The sequence below is a fragment of the Chlorocebus sabaeus genome, chromosome 1, assembly GCF_047675955.1.
Source record: "Chlorocebus sabaeus isolate Y175 chromosome 1, mChlSab1.0.hap1, whole genome shotgun sequence".
Lineage (NCBI taxonomy): Eukaryota > Metazoa > Chordata > Mammalia > Primates > Cercopithecidae > Chlorocebus > Chlorocebus sabaeus.
Window position 1 is genome coordinate 25518208 of NC_132904.1, and position 22208 is coordinate 25540415.

The 22208-nt window shown below is 36.5% G+C and overlaps 1 long non-coding RNA gene across 1 annotated transcript; it reads left to right on the plus strand.

Annotated features, from left to right (window-relative positions):
* Positions 1–8206: 8206 nt before the first annotated feature.
* On the plus strand, positions 8207–18228 carry LOC119624468 (uncharacterized). Its single transcript, XR_005240634.2, has 3 exons — positions 8207–9147; positions 16475–16516; positions 17881–18228. It is a non-coding gene; the product is annotated as an uncharacterized lncRNA (long non-coding RNA).
* Positions 18229–22208: the final 3980 nt, after the last annotated feature.

Sequence of the window (22208 nt, forward strand, 5' to 3'; positions counted from 1 at the left end):
GCTCAGTGGCTCATGCCTGTAACCCCAGCACTTTGTGAGGCCAAGATGGGTGGATCACGAGGTCAGGAGAGCAAGACCATCCTGGCTAACATGGTGAAACCGTCTCTATTAAAAATACAAAAAAAATTATCCGGGCATGCTGGCGGGCACCTGTAGTACCAGCTACTAGGTAGGCTGAGGCAGGAGAATGGTGTGAGCCTGGGAGGCAGAGCTTGCAGTGAGCCTAGATTGTGCCACTGCACTCCAGCCTAGGCGACAGAGTGGGACTCCATCTCAAAAGAAAAAAAAAAGATACCCTTCCAACACCTAAATTATTGACCATATTTCCATTGGTTTTTAGCTAACAAGAAATAATTGGTTTTTTGTTTGTTTTTTCTTTTTTGAGACAGAGTTTTGCTCTTGTCGCCCAGGCTAGAGTGCAATGGCGTGGTCTCAGCTCACTGTAACCTCCATCTCCTAGGTTCAAGTGATTCTCCTGCCTCAGCCTCCTGAGTAGCTGGGATTACAGGTTTGGCTATGTTGGCCAGGCTGGTCTGGAACTCCTGACCTCAAGTGATCCGCCAGCCTCGACCTCCCAAAGTTCTGGGATTATAGGCGTGAATTGCCATGCCTGGCCAAAATGAGTTAGTTTAAACAAAAAGTAAATCTAGCTAAATTCACTTCAAAAAACAAACAAAAAACTTAAAAGAGTCTACACTGGCAGATAATTAGTACTGAAATAAGGTGATAGCCTTGCAGGAGAACTAACAATTGTTCTGGGAGAAATGGATAGAAACAGAGAGAGTATTTCTGCTTTATTTTATTTTTTTTGAGACGGAGTCTCGCTCCGTCGCCCAGGCTGGAGTGCAGTGGTGTGATCTCAGCTCACTGCAAGCTCCACCTCCCACGTTCACACCATTCTCCTGCCTCAGCCTCCGGAGTAGCTGGGAATACAGGAACATGCCACCACACCCAGCTAATATTTTGTATTTTTAGTAGAGACGGGGTTTCGCCGTGTTAGCCAGGACGGTCTCGATCTCCTGACCTCATTATCCGCCTGCCTCAGCCTCCCAAAGTGCTGGGATTACAGGCGTGAGCCACCGCGCCCGGCCTCTGCTTTATTTCTTAACCTGAGTAGTCAATCCATCACTCTCTTATATGTGCATGAAAATGTACCTTTCTGGCTCTTCTCAACTTTGCATAAAATATTTAAAGTATTCAGAAGTCATATCAATAAAATGTAGCTTATGGAAATGTTTTATAATTATGTGTAAGATCAGTACAACCAGACATTTATTTAAGGACATGTATTTAACAGAGGAAAAGGACATCTTTCTGTGTAGCATATCTATGTTTTTTGTCCTTCTTTTGTTCTCCATAGCTAGTTACTGGACACTAGCCATCAAAAAACCAATTGACTAATTATTCACAACTCAGGAGGCATGAATGCTTTTTAGATTTTCAAGATTACTACTCCATTTCCTAATCAAAAGCAGCTGGATGAAATTTTCCCAGGGGACATTAACTCCTAAATTTTCCAAAGTAGCACCTGGAGACTTAAAATAGCCGCTGTATTTTTCAAGCACTGTATTGTTTTGATCTCATCTGTTATTTAAATGATCTAAAACTTTATGCTCTTGCATTGCAAGTTGATAAATGTGCAAGAATATTCCAAAAAAAAAAAAAAGTTGTCCAAAGATCAAGTTACTGAAATTCCAGTATATGGTCCCCAGGAAAAGATATTCTTTTCCTAGTGACTCTGCTTATACAACTAAAAGTTTTATTTACCTAACATGTCTCTTGAATTGGGTGCTTAAAAATCTCTTGATGTCACAGAAAGTACTATAATTTAGCTACTTTGAAATAATTCAAAGCCAGGTTCAAATTTCAGTCCTGTGAATTATTAGTTATATGGCTTTGGGCAAGTTATCATAACCTCTTTGTACCTCAGTTTTGTTCTTTATTATGTTTGGGCCTGTGAAATAAGTTGAAGACAAAAACACTTTTTTTCAATTTAACATGAAAATAATATTCTTAGGTTGGAAATTGAGCTCAAACAACTAACAAATTTGCTTAATGTATCCATTTCTATTAAGAAATAAGATTCATCTGGGTCCTAATTTATTTGCAGCATACATAATATATCTCTAGATAAATGATTTTGACACATCAAAATCTTCAGTTTTAGTATATTAGAAGAAATATCCAATTTTAAAAACTAGTTTATTTAACATACAACCTTTCTGAATCCAACTGTAGAATTTGTATTGCCAGGGTTTCCTATTTATAGAGCTAAATATAATGCTTTTACATATAATAATAAAATCCTCAACATTTATTATGCAATTTTATTATCAGACATTCTACGAGTTTCGTATTTTACTAACTCACCTTGTGAGGTTAGCTATCATCATGATTCCTGGTTTCCAGATGAGAAAATTGAGAAACAGAAACTTTTTGAAACTCACCCAAGTTAATAGTTAGTGCATGTCAAAGTCATGTTTCATTCTCAGGTGTACTGTCTCCTTAGCATAAGCCTTAGTCATTAGGCTTCTTTGCTCACTTTTACTGAGACTAAAGGAGTTGCATTTTTAGCAAGTTTAAATGTACATCATTGATTATTGGAATCATATTTTCCACTGACTTTTACCTGTCTATTTTTTGTTAGAAATGTCTACTTATGTGTGCTATTTATTCAAATTGAGACACAAATTAAACATTCCCAATTGAGTTACATTATCATAAATTTTTTAACTGGGTAAACAATTCCTTTAAAAGCCTATAGGAAGAACTTTAAAACCCATCAATTTTGACAAAAGCAATGTTTCACAAAATGTATTCCATGAAACGCTAATACCACGTAAGTATCTGCTTGGGATTTCCAGGTCGAATAACTTTGGCCATTTCTGCTCTTTGACTGAAGATCATAATGCAAATTTTTTAATTATCAAATTAAAGATATTAAAAGTCTTACAGCAGAGAAGTTTAATCCAACATTGTCTAAACTTGGTTGACCAGAAAACCTTTAATAAATGAGTATCCTGCTTCTAAGCATTCTGTAGCATATATTCAGGGAAATGCTAATTTATGCAACCCATCATGACAGGGGAATTTGAATTCTTTGACACATGCTTTGCATTCTGTTTTAAAGACCCCAAAACTCAGAAGCATTTTCTGTTTCCAGTATCCAGCCCATATTTGAAATCAACAGTTCCACTAATAATCATGAGTCCTTGAGATAATCACACATAGGCTATTATTTGCTGATGACTGCACCCCATCAGATATGTAAACACACATGGCCCAATGCAAGCAACATGAAGACAGTCTTATGGCATCATGATGCACACTGGCAAATCGATAAAGAAAGGTTTATAAAATAATACTGAAAATTGAAATATATATAATACACCTTGGATATGCAACAGTTCCCAATCCTGTATATAGTCATAGGCAAAATCAATTTAAAAAAACCCCACCTCCGCAGCCCTCCAAAAACATGTGATAGTATTTTCAAAAGAACGGTGATCAACCTATAGCTTGTGCACACAAGACATTCAATAAATATTTGCTGAGTGAATGAAAGTAAGAATGAAACAGGCTTTGAAGCTCTAATACAATATACTGAGCAGCTACAAAGTCCACAAACAACAGGGCTGTTTTTATATTCACTAAGTATGGAACAGCCTATTAATCTCTTCATTGTTACCTACCTGTGGAGTTTTAATCATTATCAGTAACATCATCTCATTACAGGAAGCCCATTGGTATATAAAGCCTGGAGGAAAACTTATACTTGTTCTTGTTTTATAAAAATATTTTATAAAATACCATACCTGTCAAGGTATTTTTTTTCCATAGCATATGACTGCTTATATTTCTCAGTGCTGATAATCTGCTTTTTGAAATTATCTCTACTTTTGAATTATCTCTACAATTTTTTCTACTTTTTAGACTTTTACTCTGTTTTCTTCAGACACTTCACTGCAGGGAATCACATTCCTTTTCCTCTCTTCATTTTCTTATACTCTTCCTCTCACTCTCTCCTGTTGCTTTTCAATGTGGTAATCCCAATTATTTACAAAAGAAAATGGTTTGCAAATATTTCTCTTAAGCTAGACATGACTTTAACAAAATGTTGCATCAGACATTTTTAACTTCTGCAGATTTTGGGGTTTTTTTTTTTCTATTTAAATATCCCACTGACAATTGAAAAAAAAAATCCAAAAAACACTTGTAGTCCATTCTAAAGCCAGTTCTGCTTCCACCCTCTCTCTGGAACTCTGTTGGCTCTTTCCAAACAACTGCTCTTATTACATTCTAGAACCTGGTGTTATTTTCAATTACAAGTCACAGTTCTAGGAATTGAATTGTCCCATTCTCAATTTTCTCACGTGAACTAGTCATCTACAGAAGTAGAGTCAATATAAGCTCTAGCGGACCCATTTTAAGAGAGCTAAGCACCAACTACTTTCCCTTGGCAGGCAACTAGTGGGATTAATTATTTTGAAAAATCTGTGTTCCAGTAAGAGATGCCTTGCAGCCCTTTTATGCTTCTGCTTAACATATTAGTAACTCTAGTCAATGATATTTTCAAAGACCTAAATTGCACTTCCTTTTACTTAACCTAACCTCTTGATTATTTCTCTTCTATCTCTGCCTCCCAGAATTTCTGGAGTCTCCATGTACTTTCAAAATTCCTGGACTCCTTAAAACACAGGGTCCCCTAAAGGATAATACTTCCACTACATTTCTCTTGAATATATGCTGTTCACTCTCCTACAACTCATGGGCTTGAAGGAGTATCGGCAAGTACCCAGATATACTTAAGGGTCTATCACTACTCCTTCTATATGTGAAAAACTAGAGAAAAAAAAGAAAAATTAATATCTATGAGTATCTTTCTATATGTATAGACAATCTTTGTGGTTCTCATTTGTGTCATTGACTGTTAACTTGAACACCATTTCTTACACTTGGAAAACTTTGTGACCTGTCTCACAATTCTCTTCCTATAGCAAGTCCTGCCATTGTATCTTCCCAGACATTAAAACTTGGACCTACTTGAAGCCAACTTGGTAGCATGTTGCCAGGTTAAGATGTCAAAAACTGAACATCTTTCACTTGGTATTCTATTATTATTGAGACGAAGTTTTGCTCTTGTCACCCAGGCTGGAGTACAGTGGCACAATCTCGGCTCACTGCAACCTCTGCCTCCCTAGTTCAAGCAATTCTCCTGCCTTAGCCTCCCAAGTAGCTGGGATTACAGGTGCCCACCACCACGCCCAGCTAATTTTTTTTTTTTTCTTTTTTGTATTTTTAGTAGAGATGAGATTTTGCCATGTTGGCCAAGCTTTTCTTGAACTCCTCACCTCTGGTGATTCACCCACCTCAGCCTTCCAAAGTGCTGGGATTACAGGCGTGAGGCACCACACCCGGCCAGGTATTCCATTATTATCATAACTTGAAATTTCTTTATTACCCTATTTTTCTATGGCAAGCCTATTTAATTTTTACTTCATTTTTTCCACTTGAGAATTCACTCTGCACTTCTTCAAGTACCTTCTAGTCAATATCCTTTCTTTTATTGTTTTCCGACACATCCAGCTCACAAAATTTCAATCCATGATCAAATCTCATCTTAATCTTTTCTAGATCCCATTATTCTCCAAAACTATTAGATTTAAGCATAGATTCTTACATCTTTAAAAGAAAAAGTCTTATGTTCAGAACCTCCTCATATATCTAGTGACTACATTAACTTTCTTCCTTCCTTTAATAGCCACACTTTCTATCTCTACATGTTTATTCGGTATAATACACATTGCAAAAGACAGAAGATAGATAGTAGGTATCTATGACATATATATATATATATATATATGCTTGTGTCTATATATGTGTGTATGTGAATATATGTGTGTGTGTGTGTGTGTGTATACTTGAAGATTTTTTATAATTAGCTATTTACTCTTCCAAGGCAACAATGAAGACTTACTTAGGTTTGCTTTTTCAACATCTAAAATAATGCTTGAAACATAGAAAATACCTAATAAACATTGTTGCATGAGTTAATACCTGATTTAATAAATATGTGTTAAGGCAATACAATCAGTTTGTGGCTATTGTTTTTCATCATTTTATATGTAGAATTATATTTTTAAATACTTTTTTCTATTACTTATCTTTCTTTGAGCTTAATCTTGAAGTCCTGAGATAACTAAAATGTTCCGTAAGGACTCAATTAATTTGACATAGTTTGAATGATCATCTGTTGTTCTTTTTTTTAATGGACTCTAGAGACTTGACAAATCCGTCTTGTTCAAGTGTAATTGTGGTATCACTGGCTTTACTTCAGGCATTCTCACTCAGCACTATAACAGTACTATGAAAAGCATAAGAAAAGTCCAAGGGCCGGGCGCGGTGGCTCACGCCTGAAATCCCAGCACTTTGGGAGGCCGAGGCGGGCGGATCACGAGATCAGGCGATGGAGACCATCCTGGCTAACATGGTGAAACCCCGTCTATACTAACAACACAAAAAATTAGTCGGGCATGGTGGTGGGCGCCTGTAGTCCCAGCTACTCCAGAAGCTGAGGCAGGAGAATGGTGTGAACCCAGGAGTTGGAGCTTGCAGTGAGCTGAGATAGCACCACTGCACTTCAGCCTGGGTAACAGAGCATGACTCCGTCTCAAAAAAAAAAAAAAAAGAAAAGTCCAATTAGGGTTCACGTATCCTAGAGCGAAACAAAGCCTTTTTAATTCCAAATGTTCTGCTTCTAGGACTAAAAAGTAGAAACCAGTTATTATTTTCAACAGTTACCAGTATTAATCATTTTCCCTTAAAATGATTCCCCTTTACCTACCCATAAAGCCAAAATACTACTGCAATGTTCATTGAATTTCAATGGTCCACCCTCTCCTCTATTTGTATGGCCCTGTGTGAGAAATACCCCTGTGAACAGAATAACATATATCCTTCAGGATCTCACAGATTTATGAAGACTCAAAAATTAAACAGTAATTCTCTAATGCAGTTTCAGCCAAGCCAAACTGTTCTGAGCAACCTGTGCTCTTTCACACCTGGTTATGTTTACACTTGCTATTGTTCCTCCTTGAAATATTACCAAGGAGTTCCCCTGCACTACTCAGTTATTTCCACCTGTCCTTCAAAGTTCAACTGAGATATTAACTCTTCAGAGCAACCTTTACTGCTACTCCACCTAACAGAGTTTAGTCCTTTTTATCTGAACATCACTGACACTTGGTTAGCTACATTTACAACATCATCGTGGTATAAGTATTAGTAAATTAGTGTTTTATTTTTGAGTCATCATGAATCTCTGAGATCCTGAAGGATATACATTATTCTATTCACAGTTGTATTTTTTGCATAGGGCCACACAAATAGGAACCATACTGAGAAGTGAAACCATTAGTCTATACTCCACCTGGACACTAGTATTTAAAATCTTACTGCCTAAATCAACCTGACTTTGCTATTACACTGTCATTATTAACATGACTTTATTTTCCTGAAAGCCTCCTGCCCAGGCAAATGGCTTGATTGTTCATTATAGGAACATGCTGAAAAGTACATAAATTCTTCAATAGAAAACATTAACAGTTTGTGCCCTAAAATTGTTTTTGAAGCAAAAATCTTCTACCTTGAAATCTTGCTCTTGTTTCCACCAAGAGAAGCTATCATGATCCTTTCCAATCCTAATCAAGTGTTTATATTAAAATACTTGCCTTAAACCAAATATTCAATTCTCAATAAATTTCTACCTTTCCATCCAACCTTGAGGAAATTGTCAAAGTTATGCAGAGGTGGTGATCTCTTTCTCTAGTGATAATAGACTCAGATTTGTCTTATCAACAAAATAATTGTTAATTAATTGAATTAAAGATTGTTAATTAGTTGAATTAAACTGAATATCACATTTGTTGCCTAAAAATGTGGGTTAAGTAAAACTCCAGATTCTTTGTGATATAGCGTATTAAAAGTTAGGTTGATAAAATTTTATGTTTCAGGTCCATAGATTTAGATCATTTGTAAACAAGATCTAATCAATGATATTGTATACATAGCTATTATTAGTTGGCAGAAGCTCAGATATGGCCACAAGTTAATAGTAGGAAAACAATTATTAGATACCAACTGAGTGTCGGGTGGCCTTGTGCTTTGTGTAAGCTAACTGCTTTTGCTTAGATTTTAAAGATTTCAGTTTATTTAAATCAAACTTTTAAATCGTTTTAGACTCTTTCTCTATAGTATTTCCAATTTGGGTTAAATGGTTAACATGCATTTTAAATGTGATCAGACTCAACACTGATTCATTATTTGGCTCAATGGTTCATTGGTTCACTCACTCACTATATAGCCAGAAGCATTATCACAGATCCAGCCTGCATTTGTCACCAGGAGCAAACTACCATACAAAGGTAATGTCCACATCAGCCTCATATCTTTAAGCCAGGATGATTCCCCCATGTATCAAGCACCTGATGTTAGCAATGAGCCATCAGAACACACCATTATTTGTCATATGAACACTCTCACACACCCTCTTTTTATCTCTATTTGTCCAAGTCTGCATGTATCTTTCACTTCTGATCAGCAAACAAGATAAAAAAGGATTATGTGAAAAGCAATTTCTTCTGAAGGAGCTATCTGGGAAAATTCATGGAAGAGGTGGAGTTTGAACTGACCCATGAATATGAAATTCTCTAATTTCTACCTTTATGTACCTTTGCTTTGCTTGTATCTTGTCTCTCCGCTTCTGGCTTTGTACTTATCAATTCAAGCTTGAATTTGACCTGTCAGCTTTCTCTATACAGAATGTTAGTCACTTTGACCTAAACCTGGTGATTTAATTCTTAGCTCTTGCCTACCTGCACATGTTGGATTGTCTTTTAGTTAGAAAAAGAAATAGGAAATCATACACTCATGTAAACTATGTAATTGAGCATATGCAATGCTATAGAGTAAGGAGAGGGAGGACAGTGGCATTTTCTCCTCATTTTCTGTTCCTAGTCCCTGCAACAAATGATCTCTTGATACAGGTCTTCTACTCCTTAAGATAGACAAGATTGATGAAAGACTGGAAATGACTTTGCCTGGACCATGATTCAGCGACAGTGTCCCTCTGGCAAGACTATTGGCCAGGTACTGCTGAAGGTCTTGAAGAGGATTGGGTTTTACGGCATCATCCACATAGGATATATTAAGCCAACAAGGTAGCCTTGTGGCTTAATCAGACCTCAGCTCTTTTACGGTGCTCTTCATTCTATTATTCAGGATCAAACGCAGTGGCTGATCCTCATTTACTCCTCTTCTTAAGGTTGTTATACTAGGAGCATCTCCTAACACTACACAGGCACAATTCAGTGACAAAATCAGAGAAGGTGGGTCTACTCCTAATTCTTATAAGTTCAAATGTTTTACCTTAAGAAGTGCAAATATAATAATAAATATTAGCCAAGTGTCAGCCATATTATAAATAGCAATAAGGAATAATTTTTAGGCTGGGGGTGGTGGCTCATGCCTGTAATCCTAGCAATTTGGGAGGCCAAGGTGGGCCAATTGCCTGAGCTCAGGAGTTCTTAACTAGCCTGGGCAACACAGTGAAACCCCATCTCTACTAAAAATACAAAAAAATTAGCTGGGTGGGGTGTCATGCAACTATAGTCCCAGCTACTCAGGAGGCTGAGACAGGATAATCGCTTGAACCTGGGAGGCAGAGGTTGCAGTGAGCCGATCATGGCCACTGCACTCCAGCCTGGGTGACAGAGTGAGACTCCATCTCCAAAAGTAATAATAAAAATAATTTTTAATTTACTTATCCATAGGAGTGCATATAAAGCACTCAGTATGGTTTTTATCCTACATTATTTTCCAAAATTAATATATTTTGTTGCACTTCAGTCACATTTAATAAATCAGGAATTTAAATTCTAAGATAATATGTGACTTTTACAAGTTCAAACAGAAAACCATAACAGAAATTTGATTCAGGGTTTTGGCCAGGCACGGTGGCTCACACCTGTAATCCCAGCACTTTGGTAGGCCGAGGTGGGCAGATCACGAGGTCAGGGATCGAGACCATCCTGGCTAACACAGTGAAACCCCATCTCTACTAAAAATACAAAAAATTAGCCAGGTGTGGTGGTGGGCACCTGTATTTCCAGCTACTTGGGAGGCTGAGGCAGGAGAATGGCATGAACCTCGGAGGCGGAGCTTGCAGTGAGCCGAGATCGTGCCACTGCATTCCAGCCTGGGGGACAGAGTGACACTCCAGTCTCAAAAAAAAAAAAAAAAGATAAAAGATAAAAGAAATTTGAATTAGGTTTTTAAAACCCCTGGGTACTTCTAGAGCCCCGGAGGCATTATTAAAATATGGAATATTTGTGCTCAAAGATCAACATCTGCATTCATGCCTTGTCTTTCATTTAATATACTTAAAAATGTAATGTTCAAAGTTCTCAAAAGCATTTATAATTTCATCTGAAATTGCTACACATCTCATAAAACAAAACCCGAAAAGCATTAATATGCTGAGTATATTCATTCTTTGCCTTTAAGGGATCTGGTCTGTATTTAAAGGCTGAATTATTTATTATAGCTTTGCTGTTTAGAATCAGTATTTTTTTTTTTCAAAATCACTCTTATAAGCTGTTCTTGGTTAGATGTGGAAATATTCAGGGCTACACTATACCTTTCACTATTAACCACCCTGATTGACAGATCAAAGGATTTAGATGGTCTTGAACTAACAATAATTTTATTTAGGCAAACATCGAAAGTCCAAATGATTTGAAAATGCGTATATGTTCTTTGAATAGATTTTTACAAAATAAATCAGATAAGTGCCAAGTCTGTCACCTGTAGGAACATAATGTTATTTCTCTCTCTGAATTAAATTATGGTAAAAATCCTAAGAGACAAAATAAAATCTGCATGATTTTGCAGAAACATCCCCCATAATAGAATTAATGGGATCCAGGTGCATAATCTTCATATAAATTAAGGACTGGGTCTGTGGCTTTTGAAGGAAAACAAAAAAATAGAAAAAGAAGTAAAAGTTTGCCATCAGAATGGCCTGGCCTTCGATCACCCTGAATGCATCAAAAGTGTATTGCCTGTTCACACAATGTCCACTGTGAGATGGAGTGACTTCCTGGAGCAACTCCCCTCCATGCGGAAACTCATTGCTACAGGTTCACATGCTCTGGTTTTGCAGCTGTACTCTTTGGGATGTGGTGGCTCCTATGTCCAATTTAGCAAGGAAAGAGAACATTGAAATTTCTCATGTCTACATTTAAATCAAAAAGTGACCCACATCAGTCACTTCTGTTCACAACACAGAAATAATAACATGACCCTACCTAACTGCAAAAGACGTGGAGAATGGTAATCTCCCATGTACCTGAAGAGAGAGAAGCCAGTAGGGTCTCTCCAGCCCCAGTTTTATGGCCAAGGAGCACTTATATAACCTCTAAGAGCCTCTCTTTACTCATTTATAAAATGGGAATTTTAGAAATTACTCCATAAGTTTGTTGTGAGTTTGAATTAAATGAATATGTGCAAATATCTAGCCTGTGGCCTAGCACACAGCAAAAAATTTTAAAAATGATTCTCTTCTTCCTGTTTTTCTTCCCCTCAATGACTCTGTAACAATTCATTAATTTATATATTTCAAAATGATGTTCCCACTGTGCTGTTCCTATTACTTTATCTCATTTTTTCTCATTTGTATTTTTAAATTTTTAAAGCATTTTGAAAAGTGCTTTCAAATTAAAACAACCTATATTTTTCCAAGGAAAACACAAATAAAATTACTAAATAATTTAATAAGACATTTTAAACTACTGTTTCAATGAGTCGTATATTTTATTTTTGGATTACAAATATAAATATTGTATTTTCATAAAACTGTAGATTCAGCTGGAGACTTTGGTTATTCTTCTTTGGTCTAGCTGAGTTCTTGGGTAAAATATTAAGGCAAGTGGCATTTACTTTGTGATTATTCTGTCTTCCTAAACACTAGTAAATCACTACCAGGAGAGTTTATTTTCTTGTATTTCCCCCTTAATAGCTTGTTTTTTGTGGGTTTTTTTTTTCCTAATACTTGGTATATCCCATTATCTGTGGTGATAGAAGGCCCTTCTCAAGGATTCTCTAAACTGCTCATGAATTTAACAAGAACTAAAGAGAAGTGTTATAATATCTGTTAAACCCTTACCACATGCCAAATTATGCTTATAATTTTACATAAGCTAAGTTATTAGCCATCATATAAATAGGGTATTAGTGTCATTTTAAAAATGAAAAAATGGACATAAAAGGAAGTTTAAATAACATGGTTGTATTATATGGCCCATGAATGCAGATAGAACGTTTGATTTCAGGATAAATTCTATGCTGTGTATACCATACCACAGTTTGTGTTTGCTAATTGACCTTGCCCAAAGGAAAAATAAACTTTCTTCCGTCTTCATGGCAGGAGATAGTTTTACAACTGGGAGAGAGACTTTCACCCAAATTATGTTTTTACCTTCCCACAGAGACTGGGAGATAGAGCCGCTATCTGCCTTGATAATTACCTTTCAAAGGGATTGCTCTTATGTCCTTGCAAAAGACATTACTGGGTTGTAAAACTAGCAAGAGGTTTTTATAAAAGATTCACACCTCAAGGGGCAAAGAATTTACAAGTTCCCTAAAGTAAATGGTCTAAGAAAAGGGAGAAGAGGGACCTTGTTGGCTAGGTCATCTGTATTCTGTAAGAGTCGGGGTAAGAGGAAAATCTGTGGAATGGAGACAGAAATAAACCCTTCTAAATTTTAGTAAACTGAAGGAAATGTGCAGGCCATCTTGGTCAATACCATGTTAAGAATTTTAATACAGCTCTTGATTAAAAGTAGAAAAGATAGCGAATAACAGCCCCCAAACAAGCCCTATTATCCCAAGAAAACTTTCTCCATTTCTGTGTAGTAGCTAACACCTAAATTCCTGGGTTTAGCAGCAGTGACCATTTGGGTTATCAACAAGCAGCAGAGAATAATGGAGTCGGAACAGACTGTTTAGGGAAAGCTTTTCCCTGGGAAATCTTAGTGAAGAAAGCACCAGTTAAAATCTGGGATGCCAGTTTGTGTGGTGCAGGGGCTTATTGGACTACAAAGAGGAAATAATGGATTCAAAATCTAAAGTCAAATCAAGCTGATAGCCCTTCTTGTTCCTTTCTCTAGCAATTTTGCAACCAGCACAAATTTTGTGACATCAAGCAACATCTGTTTTATTTTCCTCATGGGTTAGAAATTCAGACAGGACAGAGCAGGAATGGCTTACTTCTACCCCATGAGACTGGGGTCTGAGCTGGAAAGACAATGAATTGTACTCAAGAACCCACTTCTGAAATGACTTCTTTGCTTACATGTCTGTACCCTGATGGGAAAGCTAGAAGGCTGGTCTCAGCCAAAATTGTCAGTAAGAATACCTCTATGTGGCCTCGCTGGTGTAGTATCTACAGGGTAGTTGAACCCTTTTACATGGCAGCTAAGTGCTCCTATGAGCTTACTCAAGGGAAGTTGTATACTCTTTTGTGATCTAGCATTTGCATTCCCACATAGTGACATTTCCAATATTCTTCATTGGCTCAGTCAATGAGAGGCTCAGCCAGAATCAAGAGGAGGAGACATAGATCCTTCCCCTAAAGGAAAGAGTGTGCAAGAATTTGCAGTTGTATTTACAGCTATCCTAATTCTTAAAGAAGTAAAACTGAGGCAATTTTTAAACGAAGAAACTCTAAAATTGAAGAGCAGGAGATACTTCATTGAAAATGTTGATATGTATTATGTCACAAAGTAGAGTCTAAAAGGCTTAAGATTCGGATAAGAAATCATGAACCCCACTAGTGTTTCTTTGTTTCTTTGCTGCAGCAAAAACCTTTGGAGGTCTTAAACCTTGATCTCTAGGCATTTGGAGCTCTTCTTTTTACATAGTGGTGACATTGGTGATATCCTTTGGAAAGGTTTCGGAGAACAAAGGTTTTAATCTTGGCCTTGGGCAAGATATTTAACCTTTCTGAGATGTTATTTCCTCATCTTTTAAAAGGGCATGAGGAAATCTCCCTGAAAGCGTTGCTGTAAATTTAAAATAACATCTTTATGTAAGACTGAGCACTGTGCTGGATGCATAATACACCAAAAACAGAATTATTCCTTCATGGCATATATATATATATATATATCCGGGTTTGTCTTATGTCAGTTGACAAAATGAACATAGGCTTAGAAATAAGAGAAGATAATACCTTTCAATGGGGGGATGGTACAGATTTTCTAGGTTTGGTGGGGTGGATGGGAAATCATTTAATGGTTTTGAATTATGAAGGTGAATTAGAATTTCCTGGAAAATTTGTAAAATAATACATATTCATAAAGCTTCATCTTAGACCTACTGAATCTAAAAGTCATCTTGACATGCCGATACTCTGTATTTTTAATTAGCTCCTCAGCTGATAATAATACAACCAGGCTGTTTGGCAGCAGTCTGAGGATGACCACGAAATACGTGACACGATGTTACAAAAGCTCATCTGGGCTCCAGTCACACATGAACTCTTTTTTCCCCACAAAGTATCATTGTAATCAATCCTTAAACGAAGTGTTAAATAACATTAGTCAACTCATGATAAATAAATAATGTAAATAATTTTCCCCATTCTGATTTTGTTTTTAGTTAACAAGAAAATCTAAAACAACTTTTGTTTATGTTTGATAAATATCCTGGCAATTTGCCTGCCTACACTCAATATTTCAAATATGCATATGTAGGAATTTAAAAATTATTCCATAGCATTTTAACAGTTGAATTATCTTAAATATGCTCATAAAAGCCATTGAGATGTGCTCTTAATACATACTATTGACTTAGAGGTTGCCCTTGTTCAAACGATTATTGTTATTTTTTTCCTGAAAATTTCCAATTGTCTGGTCAATTATTTAACCACATTGGCATTCTCCAATTATCTTACATTGCAGAACACATGTCCAGTTTTGGTTTCTTTGGAAATCCTCAACAAAAATAGTTTTTCTGCCAATTCTACCTGTCAATAGTAAAAATTATCCCCTATTTTTACAAAGTCAACAAGCCATAAATTATAGAGAATTATCAGATCTCTGAAAATGTGTTGGATGTTTGTCTTCCCCAAATTCACACACTGAAACCTAATTCCAGTGTATTAGGTGGGGCTTTTGGGGGGTGATTAGGTAATGAGAGCTGTGACATTGTGAATGGGATTAGTGTCTGTATAGTATGTTTTGCATTGCTATGAAGGAATACCTGAGGCTGGGTAATTTATAAAGAAAAGAGGTGTATTTTGTCTCACAGCTCTACAGACTGTACAAGAAACATGGAACCAGCATCTGTGTCTGATGAAGGCCTTAGGAATCTTCCACTCATGGAAGAAGGTGAAGGGGAGGCAGGTGTGTCACATAGTGAGAGAGGGAGCAAGAGAAAAGGAACAAGAGAGAAGGGAGATACCAGACTCTTTTTTAACAATGAGATCTCATGCTATTTCATTACCATGTAGAGGCACTAAGCCACTCATGAGGGATCTGCCCCCATGACCCAAACACTTCCCACCAGGTCCCACCTCCACCATTGGGGATCAACGTGAGATTTGGAGGGACTAAACATCCAAACTATATCAGTGCCCTTGTAAAAGAGACCCTTGAGAGCTAACGAGCTCCATCTATTATATGAGAACTCAATGAGAAGATGAGTTTTATAAACCAAAAGATGACCCTCATCCGACACTGAATCTGATCTTTTGATCTTGGACTTTCCAGCCTCCAGAACTGTGAGAAAAAAATTCCTATTGTTTAGAAGCCACCCAGTGTATGATAATTTTTGTTATAGAAGCTTTAACAGATTATGACAATATGCCTTTCCATATCAACATAAAGAAATCTGAGAATGGAAATTATTGTCAATACTTGGGAAGGCAAACAAATAAGATTTTTCCCATAAATCCAAAACTTCTAAAGACACAAGATTAAAGAATTTTTTTATGCAAATATGTGTACATACAGAAGAAAATGCTTTTTGCAGACTTTCACATGACCATAGAGTCTATTTTGGAAAATAAAAGTGTATTGAGTCATTAGGGCTTATATTATTTTTTCAAAAGCCTTATACTAGAAGAAAATTTCCTAAATTTTTAATCAAAGCACTTTTTGTAACAGTAGTTTAGAACTATTACACCCCAAGATACTGGATAGACAGATAAATGTGCACTCACATATCAAATTAAATAAAATAGATTACATAAAGCCCATAGTGCCAGATATCAATGGGAACAGATATTTAGCTAGTCATTATTACTCTATTAATCTACTTGTTCATTTAGGTAAACTGCTAGATACATGCGGCATCAGGCTTGTTTTAGAAATAAAATCAATCTTGAATTCACTTGCTTTACCTTCTTTTACAGGAAAACAAAACAAAACTTCTGGAATGCCTCTTCATCTGTCCTGTATCCTTGACAGAATTCCTGTTTAGTGGTTTTCATGTTTAAGAACAGATCCAATTTTGTCAAATAAATTCTTACATGGAACTCCAATCCATGAATTAGAACCAAAGTTAGTATAAGTCATTTCAAGTTTAATAGGTTTAGTTGTTATTTCTTAATTTTGTCTTTCATGGCACAGTGTTGAAAAATCCTTCATTTACACAGACAAAAAATTACAACTTTTTTTTTTTTTGAGACGGAGTCTCACTCTGTCGCCCAGGCTGGAGTGCAGTGCCGCTATCTCGGCTCACTGCAAGCTCTGCCTCCCGGGTTCACGCCATTCTCCGGCCTCAGCCTCCTGAGTAGCTGGGACTACAGGTGCCCACCACCATGCCCGGTTAATTTCTGTATTTTTAGTAGAGACAGGGTTTCACCGTGTTAGCCAGGATGGTCTCGATCTCCTGACCTCGTGATCCGCCCGCCTTGGCCTCCCAAAGTGCTGGGATTACAGGCCTGAGTCACCGTGCCTGGCCCCAACTGATTTTTAACTATTTCTGTGTGCTATCTTCCTACATTTTCCAATTAAATTCTGATAGCTTGACAAGTAGTGATTTCTAGTTTTCAAAATTATATCACTAACTTACCGATATATTCAACTAGTGCTTGCTTTCAATGATTGGTTAATATGGGATCTGAAAAGGTTCCTATGCCAACATAAATGTTCATTAAGAATTTTTCCAAAATGTCAAAAAAAAAAAAAAACCCATCTCGGTTCCAACTATGAAATAACAATTTAATATTTCAAAACGTCATATTTATTTTTCCTTGCCATTAAAATCAAACTTTGGCTTCAATTTTAAGGCTGGCATTCTATATACACTTAAAAGTAGGTAATTTTGTGAGTGTGAATTGGACTTACTTAGATTACTAACATTAGCAGCAAAATATACAACCTGTTTCCACATCTGGAGTTTAAGTATTAACACTGTAAAATATTATCTGAAATTCTCATATTTTAAACTGTCATATGGACAATACAACAGATTCCACTATAAAAATAATTTTTAAATCACTGCAAGCAGGATTACATGTAACACTGAATGAAATGCAGTTAAAACATAAAACAAAATTATAACTAGTGTTGTGTTTGCTGACAGTATTTGCCTAGCAAATTTCTTTAATCAGGGATCTTTTTAATGAAACACAATGATGGTTCATACATAATAAAAGTCTCATATGTCCTTTTTTACTTCCATTGTTTTCAAATTTTTAATACAGCTTTCATTACACTTTTGACACCTTACTTGATAGAATATTTTTAAACACAAATGCTTAAACATTGTAAATATTTATCTTAATTTTTATGATTACCTGAAAAATGAGAACAGTAACATCGGAAGCCTCTTCCACCTGAATTATGAAGATGTCAAGTATTCTCAGCCTCAAATTAATGTATCAAGTACATTGCATTTGTGTCTTTGTGTTCTTTCCTAGCTTCTTAAAAAACTGTGCTAATTATGTTTTCAAAAATTGTTGTTTTTCTAACATATTGGTTACAATATCAATATATGTGACTTAATAAAATAGTCTCTGAGAACATGTGCTTTTCTGTATGTGTTAGGTATCAGCTTGCTTTTAACAGTATTGTAAGTTTTTATAATCATATTTAAATTGTGTTTATCTAAAATATTTATGAACATTGAATTTATGGTGAACAAAGAATTCTTTCAAATTGCATGTGGTTATGTTTCAAATATGTGAAATTTTTGAATACTTTATTAAAATTTTACTGTAATAGAACACATTAAATATCTGAGTAATTTTTATCTTCATAGAATGTAAAACCCAATAAAAATAAGTTGTGTCACATTCTCAATTTCAAGTGATCTACATATGAGTTAACACTTTTTTTATTTCATTGACTTTTATCATTGTGGTTGGTATCAGGGAATTGCCTGGTACTAATATTTGACATTTCATTTTTGAGCCTGATCAAATCTCTTCATATACAGGGTATCTTGTCTGTTGGCTTGATTTCCTGTCTTTTATTATGGAACGATTACTAATTTCAAGGGTAGTTATTTTATCTCACTAGAAATGATCATAGGTTTTGCATGTGTGTGTGGGTGTATGTGTGTGCGGGTGTATGTGTGTGCATAGATCAAAAAAAGCACTACAAAACCTTAAAGGGCTGAATTTTTAAAATATGTTGTTATTGGCACAATCTGCATTTTCCCTGTTATGTTATTTTCATTCTAAAACTGTTTTTCTATGTTGAGAACTTACTCCAGCAGAAACAACTGAATATTTCCTGAGATGTTTTATGCACAGTGACATTAAGATTTGAATGAAAATCTAAAGAATGGATCTACTTTGTAAATACAGAGAGAATTAGAGTAAGTAATTAAAATAAGGAAAATAATTCGCATAAATATTTAGAGGAAGAATGGAATGCATTGTGTTGGGTCAGAGGTGTCAGATGTTGCAGGCGTGGTGAAGAGAAGACTAGCCTGAAGAGAAGACTATAATGAAAACTTTGGTGGAACAGTGACGGAGGAAAACGGTGGAGCTGGATTATTGAGAACTCTGCCTTCTTGGAGGAGTTTGGATTTTAACGTCCTGTTAGGACATTGGCAGCTGAGGGTCCTTGAAGGATTTGTGGTACAGAGTTGATAAGCATAAATTAAGGCCTTAAAAATATTAGTTTGGTTTAGAAGAAGTAATTCATTTTGGGTAGCAATGTGGATTCTGGAAGAAAAACAAAGTCAGAGGTAGGAAAACAATATCTTGACTAGACTAGGGTGTTGGCACAGGGAAAATAAAGAAGCAAAATAGAGTTGTTTTTGTTTGTTTTCAGAGAGAGTCTCCCTCTGTCGCCCAGGCTGGAGTGCAGTGGCCGTGGTCTCTGCTCACTGCAACCTCCGCCTTCTGGGTTCAAGTGATTCTTCTGCCTCGGCCTCCTGAGTAGTTGGGAGTACAGGCGTGCACCACCACACCTGGCTAATTTTTGTATTTTTAGTACAGACGGAGTTTCACCATATTAGCCAGGCTAGTCTTGAACTCCTGACCTCGTGATCTGCTGGCTTCAGCCTCCCAAAGTGCTGGGACTACAGGCATGAGCCGCCAAGCCAGGCCGAGAGGTGTTTTCTTAGATTGCCTTATTAAAAACATTTTAGCCTATTTTCACATGACATTTCAATGCCTTTCAGGATTGAGGACATTCTCGTTTCTGTAAACAACAACAAGAATTTTTTTTTTTTTTTATGTGCAATACAGACAATGGGGACATATGCACCGATTTCATCAACGTGGGCAAATACACTGCTCACAATCCATGTGATCAACAAAGATACCAGGAAATGGTCATCACCAGTGTCTATATCTCAGTTCATACTTGCACAGGATGGGTTCAAAACCTACCTTCTTCCTTCCCTAACTGAAAGGAACACCATTAAAGCTTTGGGTCAGAAGGAAACGATGAGCTATCAACTTACCACAGGCAGCTTTTGACAGCTTTTCCATTTGTATATGCATTTCAATCAATTTTAAATCAGAGAGACAAAGCAAATCTCCTTCAGCTTTCAATTTGCCTCTGCAGTGATGGGTGCCCTGTCTGATGTTTACAGTTCACAGTCTCTTAATAATGGATGATTTTAGCACCTTGCTTCTTTCTATATATTTTTATAATGCTTTCAGCAATTTCATTAGTGCTGCTTTTTAAGATGACAATTTGACTAAAATGAAAAGCTCAAGAAGCAGTTTGAAGTATAAGAAAAAAGGAAATTAACTTTGGGAAAAACTGATTTTTTAAAAATTCTGCTTCTTTCTGACATCTTCATTTATTTTCACCTAAAATGTCAGGTAATTTATCCAGGCCTTTTCAGTTTTCTGCAGTCATTCTATAGAAGTTACATTCTCTAGCACATTTGCCATGAGTAAAGTTATTCCTCTTCAACCTGTACATGCCCATTCACAAAATGCCACTTGATCAAATAACTCTACCCTTTTGGTTTACCCCAAATGACTTTTACTTGGATTTATCTATTTCACTATCCTAATATTACTGCTATTCTATAAAATTAATTAAAAGTGCATCTGAGCCCTATTGCCATGCCATGTTTTTGTTTCTTTCATTTAGGTTGACATTGTCAAGTATCTTATCAAGGCTATTTTGTCAGTAAAAAAAAAAAAAAGGAAAAGAAAATGTATTTAAAGTAGTCTCCTTCTACACCCCATGAGACATAGTAAGGTATAACGGCTTAATTTTTTTTTCAAGTGAAGAATCATTTCTTATTTTAAAAATATATGTTGGGCCAGGTACAGTGGCCCACTCCTGTAATCCCAGTATTTTGGGAGGCCGAGGTGGGTGGATTGCCTGAGCTTAGGAGTTTGAGACCAGCCTGGGCAACATGGTAAAACCCCATCTCCACTAAAATACAAAAAGCTAGCCAGGTGTGGCGGTGTATGCTTGTAATCCCAGCTACTTGGGAAGCTGAGGCAGGAGAATTTCTTGAACCCGGGAGGCGGAGGTTGCAGTGAGCCAAGATTGCACCACTGCACTCCAGCCTGGGTGACAGAGCAAGACGCCGTCTCAAAAAAATCTATCTATCTATCTATCTATCTATCTATCTATCTATCTATCTATCTATCTATGTTAGAGGTATATCTCTCTGCTCCTCAACCAAAGCTTTGGCACTTGCCAAATATTCAGCCTGGAAAATAAATGAGATTATGGAGGGGGGGGAGAAAAAAAAACTTAAAAGAAACATCAGTTAACCAATTGGCTTGCCATCTCTTAAAAATATCTCCTATCGAAATAGGAACACTTTTACACTGTTGGTGGAACTGTAAACTAGTTCAACCATTGTGGAAGACAGTGTGGCGATTCCTCAAGGATCTAGAACTAGAAATACCATTTGACCCAGCCATCCCATTACTGGATATATACCCAAAGGATTATAAATCATGCTGCTATAAAGACACATGCACACGTATGTTTATTGCGGCACTATTCACAATAGCAAAGACTTGGAACCAACCCAAATGTCCATCAATGACAGACTGGATTAAGAAAATGTGGCACATATACACCATGGAATACTATGCAGCCATAAAAAAGGATGAGTTCATGTCCTTTGTAGGGACATGGATGAAGCTGGAAACCATCATTCTGAGCAAACAATCGCAAGGACAGAAAACCAAACACCGCATGTTCTCATTCATAGGTGGGAATTGAACAATGAGAACACTTGGATACAGGGTGGGGAACATCACACCCCGGGTCCTATTGTGGGGAGAGGATGGGGGGAGGGATAGCATTAGGAGATATACCTAATGTAAATGACGAGTTAATGGGTGTAGCGCACCAACATGGCACATGTATACATATGTAACAAACCTGCACGTTGTGCACATGTACCCTAGAACTTAAAAGTATAATTACAAAAAAAGTAAAACAAAATCTCTCCTATCAATGTAGTTGGTAACATGGTGACCAAAATGGAAAGAGGCAGATGACTATGAATCAGTAAATAATAACATAACATTTGGCTACATAAGTAGTCACAAGCATATATTGGGAAAATTATAACGGTAAAAAAAGCACTTATTATTTATTTACTTTTTAAAAAATCCAATTAGAACTCCTTTGCAGAGATGAGACCACACTTAGAAGTGGTGTGCCATTCTTGCAGTGAGCCAAGATCATGCCACTTCA